General features: G+C 44.2%; 1 long non-coding RNA gene across 1 annotated transcript; it reads left to right on the top strand.

The window, feature by feature from the left end:
• Nucleotides 1-626: 626 nt before the first annotated feature.
• On the top strand, nucleotides 627-6,109 carry LOC137528111 (uncharacterized). The gene is made up of 3 exons (XR_011023269.1): nucleotides 627-711; nucleotides 2,590-2,681; nucleotides 5,425-6,109. It is a non-coding gene; the product is annotated as an uncharacterized lncRNA (long non-coding RNA).
• The last annotated feature ends 684 nt before the right edge of the window (nucleotides 6,110-6,793 follow it).

The raw sequence follows: 6,793 nt of genomic DNA, 5'->3' as shown, positions 1-6,793 counted from the left end.
GTTTTTCATGGGATGAGGTTGAAATACCTTAAACAAAGGGTTAAAGTGAGATATATTGATGACACATGTGAATTAAATTGAGCAATTGAAGTCAAATCACCAATATAAAAAGGGTGGTGTCCTTCACAACATTGTGGGTTAGTTGAGGAGAGGTGAGAAGAAGAGTTAGGGCTGGTTCAGACGGACGCTTGCAAGCGTTTACCGCAAGCGTTCGTACCGTCACGGTAAACGCTCCCATTCAAGTGAATGGGAGCGTTTACACCGAGCATTTGCTCGCTTTTACCCGAACGCGGCGTTCGGGTCCCGATTTTCGCGAGCGTTCGGGCTGCCCCTGGAAGCAACATGTAGCTTCCAGGGAGCGGCCAACCGCCACGGCTAATGTTCCCCTACGGGGAAAAAAAACGCGACTGCATCACGACGCGACCGAAGGCTACTGAAAGCCTGACCGCGCAGCCGCCGCAACGCCCCCAGACGCGACGCTACGCAGACGTCCGTTTGAACCAGCCCTAAGTGGGTTTTGAAAATGTTTCCTGATGTGCTGTTATTGCTTTGTGTAGCAGCATATATGAGACTTAGGCCAAGGACACGGAGATACTGGGTGCATCCCATGCTACAACAGCGGCGCAGGAAGGGTCAATTTAGGACCCTGTATAGAGATTTGAGGCCGCATCCAGACAAGTTTTTTGGCTACACCCGAATGTCTGTGTCCAGGTAAGATTTGTTTTGTGTTATCTTTAACATGTGGCTAAGTATTTTGTGGAAGAATGCAATGTGTAACCCTTAATTAACAGTGTTTGACTGAAATCTTAAACCCAACACATTAATCAATCAGGTGTATACATGAAATAACAAAATTACCGTTATGCTTGTTCCTGGTGTGTTATGTATACACTGCATAAGGCCTCCAGCTCTTTTTGCAAAACCAGTAACTACTATAGTATATATCCATTGTTTACACATGTGATTTGGGACATACCGTATATACTCGCATACAAGCCGAATTTTTGACCCCCAAAAAGGGGGTCAAAAGTTGGGGGGTCGGCTTGTATGCGAGTCTTCCCTGGTGGTCTAGTGGTGGGTGGTGGGTGGTCGGGTGGTCCGCGCCCCGCTCCCCCCCCTCCCCGCTCCCCCCGCGGCCGCCGCTGCTATTTTACCTTCTTAGACAGCGGCCGCTTCCTAATCCGCGTTCCTCTTCTTTCTCAGAGTGTCAGTGTATCACAGCAGCGCGCCGGGCGCTGCTGCTGTGACGATGCAGGGGGCAGGAAAGAGCGGTTCCCTTGGTAACGGCGATACAGATCGCCGTTATAGGGAGCCGCGCTATTTCCTGCCCCCTGCATCGTCACAGCAGCAGCGCCCGGCGCGCTGCTGTGAAACACTGACACTCTGAGAAAGAAGAGGAACGCGGATTAGGAAGCGGCCGCTGTCTAAGAAGGTAAAATAGCAGCAGCGGCGGCCGCGGGGGGAGCGGGGGGGGAGCACTACCCACCTATGCTGGGCACTATACTCGCTAAACTGGGCACTATACTAGCTAAACTGGGCACTATACTGGCTAAACTGGGCACTATACTGGCTAAACTGGGCACTATACTAGCTAAACTGGGCACTATACTGGCTAAACTGGGCATTATACTGGCTAAACTGGGCACTATACTGGCTAAACTGGGCACTTTACTAGCCATACTGGGGCACTATACTGGCTAAACTGGGCACTATACTGGCTAAACTGGGCACTATACTGGCTAAACTGGGGCACTATACTAGCTAAACTGGGCACTATACTGGCTAAACTGGGCACTATACTAGCTAAACTGGGCACTATACTGGCTAAACTGGGCACTTTACTAGCTAAACTGGGGCACTATACTAGCTAAACTGGGCACTATACTGGCTAAACTGGGCACTATACTGGCTAAACTGGGCACTATACTAGCTAAACTGGGCACTATACTAGCTAAACTGGGCACTATACTGGCTAAACTGGGCACTATACTAACTAAACTGGGCACTTTACTAGCCATACTGGGGCACTATACTAGCTAAACTGGGCACTATACTAGCTAAACTGAGGCACTACCTACCTATACTGGGCACTATACTGGCTATACTGGGCACTTTACTAGCTATACTGGGCACTATACTAGCTATACTGGACACTACCTACCTATACTGGGCACTATACTAGCTATATTGGGACACACTGGGGGGCTGCACCAATCCAGCATTTCCTACCCCCGGCTTATATGGGGGTCAATCATTTTTCCCTGTTTTTTCAGGGAAAAGTTGGGGGGTCGGCTTATATGCGGGTCGGCTTATATGCGAGTATATACGGTAATATGACCTTACATACTCCTGCAGCATACTTAATTAAATATATTAATGTCATGCAACAATCAGCATCTGGGACACAGTAATGAAACAGTTTTTGAACAACATTTTTCCTTTAATTGTTATTTCTTCTGCCCAAATATGTTATTGGACATGTGGTGACCATACTTGGTTTTCATCCACAAAAGCAATATGCCACAAATTAGAAATGTTTAGATAACAAACAGCATTATATAATAACATAAGCATACTACTTTTTTCCAGTTGTGATGCCCTTTTGGCCAAACTGAAGGATGCCCTTCAACGCCAAGACACTATCGGCCCACACCAACTGAACGACTCCTCATAACATTGAGGTAAGTAAAATGAAGAAAAATATGTTAATATAACACAAAATATAAAAGCTTAAATAAAGAACTTACTAGTCATGTTGTGATAGAAAATCACACATACTGCCAGTGCCATGATTGAAAGCAGGTGTAGCTGATTTAGCAGTTGTTTGTGGCTGGCTGTGAGATGATAAATCAGTGTACACTGAAGAGTTACTATGTATTGATGATGTATGAAACCTACTACCTTGATCAGGGCGCTGAGGTGGAGCCATAGAGTAATGAGGCTGTTGACCATATGGCATGTTTGACATATGCATCGGTGGGTAATGCGGTGGGTCACAACTACGTTGCGTATGGTAAGATATTTGTGGGTATGCATTATAGTGATGACTGGAAGCAGGCATGTGTGGTTGCTGGAAGTAGTTGTGCACATTGTCTTCTGCACGGCTCTCAGGTACTAAAAATGTACCCAATGTCTCAGAGATGGCATGTCTGGCTGCCCATTGTTTTTTAGGTGGCACTTTTTGCAATAATGGCAGCAAACTTAAAGAGGAACTCCGGCCTAAACAAACATACTGTCATTAAGTTATATTAGTTATGTTAATTAAAATAGATAGGTAATATAATCTCTTACCCACACTGTTTTAAAAGAACAAGCAAATGTTTGATTTCATGAGGGCAGCCATCTTTTTGGTTGAAAGGAGGTGACAGGGAGCATGAGACACAGTTCCAACTGTCCTGTGTCCTGAGCACCTCTCCCAGTTGCTAGGCAACGTCAATAACAACATAGAAAATCCCATCATGCTCTGCACAGCATCAGGGAAAAAAAAGCCCGGGCTGTTTTTCTTTGATGGGTGGAGCTTAGATAAAAATGCAGCTAAAAATGATGCTTTGGTAAGAAAAACAAAGTTCTGATGCTGTGAAACTGTTAAAGAAACACCAAGTCTTTTCAGTTCTGCTGAGTATATTTTTAGTCCGGAGGTTCACTTTAACAGATACTGTGTGCATGGCTCTTTTAGTTGTTTCAGCCTTTTCTATTGAACTAATCAGCTTCTGATCGTATTCAGCCCTGCTCAAACCTCTTCCTATTCTCCTGCCTTGTGTAGCTACCCTCACCCCTCTACTACACCTGAGAGTTGTGCGTGTCCGAATACTCGGTGGGCTGTGTGGTGTGTGATCTAGTGTAGTAGAGTCACTGTCTTCCACTGTAGCTGTGTCACCATCCTGTGACGTGATTTCTTTCCCTTCCAAATCACTGTTTGTGTGCTGGGTAACCTTTACATCGTCCTCCTCAGGATCAGGTGGTAGGCTATCTTCAGTTCTTTGGTAAGTGAAAAGCACAAAATTACTTTGTGTCATAGTGCCCATTGATGTAAAAGCACATTTAGGCCTCTTGCACACTGCAAGCAATTCAGATTCAGATTCCGCTTTTTAATCTGTTTTTACTTCCGATTCAGATTCAGATTTGCAGTTTGCTCCTTGCACACTGCAAATCTGAATCTGAATCGGAGGTAAAAACTGATTAAAAAGCGGAATCTGAATCTGAAATTCTTGCAGTGTGCAAGAGGCCTTACATTCACAATGCTATGGTTGTTTCATTGCCAAACACTAGCAGTTGCCTGTCTATTTCTGAGATAATTTTTGTACATAGCTCTTAGGCACACCCCCTGAACAAGCATGGAGAAAATCTGCACTGAGTTAACTTGGAATGGCTTAGCAAGATGTGTGTTTCAGGTGTGTGATGCAGACACTACTGCAGCCAAACAGATTAACAGGACTGTCAGGCAACTGGTACGTTGAGTAATGAACAGTCCATATTGTTGTCATTTTAAGCATCAGTTTAAAAAGTCCCTATTGCATTGTCAAAGTAAGCTACGTTCTCCAATACATTCGCTTGTCTGATTGCAGATTAAAGGGGCACTATGGCGAAAAATCTTAAAATTTAAAATATGTGCACACATAGACAAATAAGAAGTACATTTTTTCCAGAGCAAAATGAGCCATACATTACTTTTGTCCTATGTTCCTGTCACTTACAGTAGGTAGTAGAAATCTGACAGAAGTGACAGATTTTGGACTAGTCCATCTCTTCATAGGGGATTCTCAGCAAGGCTTTTATTCTTTATAAAGATATTCCCTAAAAAGGTTTTAAACATTGATGCTGGCCAGTCTCCCTGCTCCCTACACAGTTTTTGGCAGTTACTTGGACAGAGCAACTGCAATTCACTAAGAGCTTTTGAAAATAAATAAATCCCTGAGAATCTCCTCAGGAAGAGATGGACTAGTCCAAAACCTGTCACTTCTGTCAGATTTCTACTACCTACTGTAAGTGACAGCAACATAGGAAAAAAAGTAATTTACGGCTCATTTTGCTCTGGAAAGAACGTACTTTTTCTTTGTTTATGTTTGGACATATTTCAAAATTTACAATTTTTCGCCATAGTGCCCCTTTAAGCATGACACACTAATTCAATGCATTGTGGGGCTAATACTTCCTTCACTGTTGTAGAGGGCAATTTTGTCAAAAGTGCAATAGGTTAACATTTGTGCCATACTTACTCAGCAGGTTCATGATGTTTTCGTAGAAATTCTAAGATGCCACAATATTTATATCTGGTTCTTTGTGAACTTCCCGAACCACTCTTGGATTCATTATATTGCTTTTCAAGCTCCTTTTTGAAACTATTTCTCATCGACTTCCATCTTGTCCGCAGGAGGCCATCTAGGAATACAAATAAACATACATGTTTTTTCTATTCTTTTGCAGATTTCGGGCAACAGGGCATTCATATGCAGCACTTCATTACCAATTCCTCATGGGAAGATCTACAATCCGATACATAGTTTTGGACACCTGCAAATTGATCTGGAAAGTACTGCAACCGGAATTTATCCCAACTCCTGATGTACCTATGTGGGAGGCTAACATTCAGCTTTTTTGGCATAAACATGATTTCCCTAACTGCCTTGGAGCAGTGGATGGGAAACATGTCAGACTGGTTATGCCTGCATTCATTGGCAGTCTGTATTACAATTATAAGAAATATTTCTCACTTGTGCTCATGGCTGTGGTGGATCCTAATTTGAAATTTATATATGTGGATGTTGGCGCTTACGGTAGTTCCCATGATTCGTATTCCAGCACAGTCGATTTGGCTTGAAGCTTCGCACGGGCCAGATGACTTTACCACCACCACGCCCCTGGCCTGACACCAAAGACCCACCTTACCCGTGTGTGTTTGTGGCTTATGAGGCTTTTGCACTGTCTGAACATGTTATGAGACCTTATGCACAAAGAGATCTGTCTGATAAAAAACTTGTCTTTAATAACCGCCTGACCAAAGCCAGACAAGTAGTAGAATGTGCTTTTGGAATTCTGGCTAATAAATGGCAGATTTATCACACTGCCCTAAAAATGCAACGGTACTTATCCGTTAGCCGGGCGCATCCGGCAGGTGGCGCTAATTACTATTCCTCCTCCAGGCCGACATGGATAGTAGGGAAAGATGTAACTCTGGTGGAGTTTTGTCGCCACCTAGAGGATGCGCCCGGCTAACGGATAAGTACCAATGCAACCACAGTATGCTATAACAGTTGTGAAGGCAACATGTATTTTGCATAACTATGTTAGAACACTAGATGGCATGACCATGGAGGAGGAGGAGGAGGGGGATATTACAAACAGTGCTCTCGAAAATTTACCACCTGCTACTTTACGTGGTCCGAGTTCTGCCATTCAAAACAGAGACAAACTAGCAGATTATTTTGTGCCATAACATTATTCAATAGCAAACCTGCAGGGTGCTATTTACTTTCATTACCTGATGATCATTATTGTAAAAATAAACATTAGTTGAACCTGGTTGTATGTCTATATCATTCATTCCACTCTTAACTTTTATATAGCACCCTATTTCATAATATAGAGTGACCAGACGTCCCGGATTGCCCGGGACGCGTCCCGGATTCGGGGTCCGCTGTCCCAGGCTTAATGAGGGACACGTCCCGCTTTCAGCAGCGGGACGTCCCTGCCTCGGGACTCTGGCCACTCTCTCCTCATGAACTGGCAGCGGCGTCTATAGACGCCGTGCCAGTTCATTGCCCGCAGCCCCGCTCCAGCCTCCTCTTCCGGTGTC

This window comes from Hyperolius riggenbachi, chromosome 8 (assembly GCF_040937935.1).
Source record: "Hyperolius riggenbachi isolate aHypRig1 chromosome 8, aHypRig1.pri, whole genome shotgun sequence".
NCBI classification, from domain to species: domain Eukaryota; kingdom Metazoa; phylum Chordata; class Amphibia; order Anura; family Hyperoliidae; genus Hyperolius; species Hyperolius riggenbachi.
The sequence above is the reverse complement of the archived record's forward strand: the minus strand, read 5'-3'. Positions and strand labels throughout refer to the sequence as shown.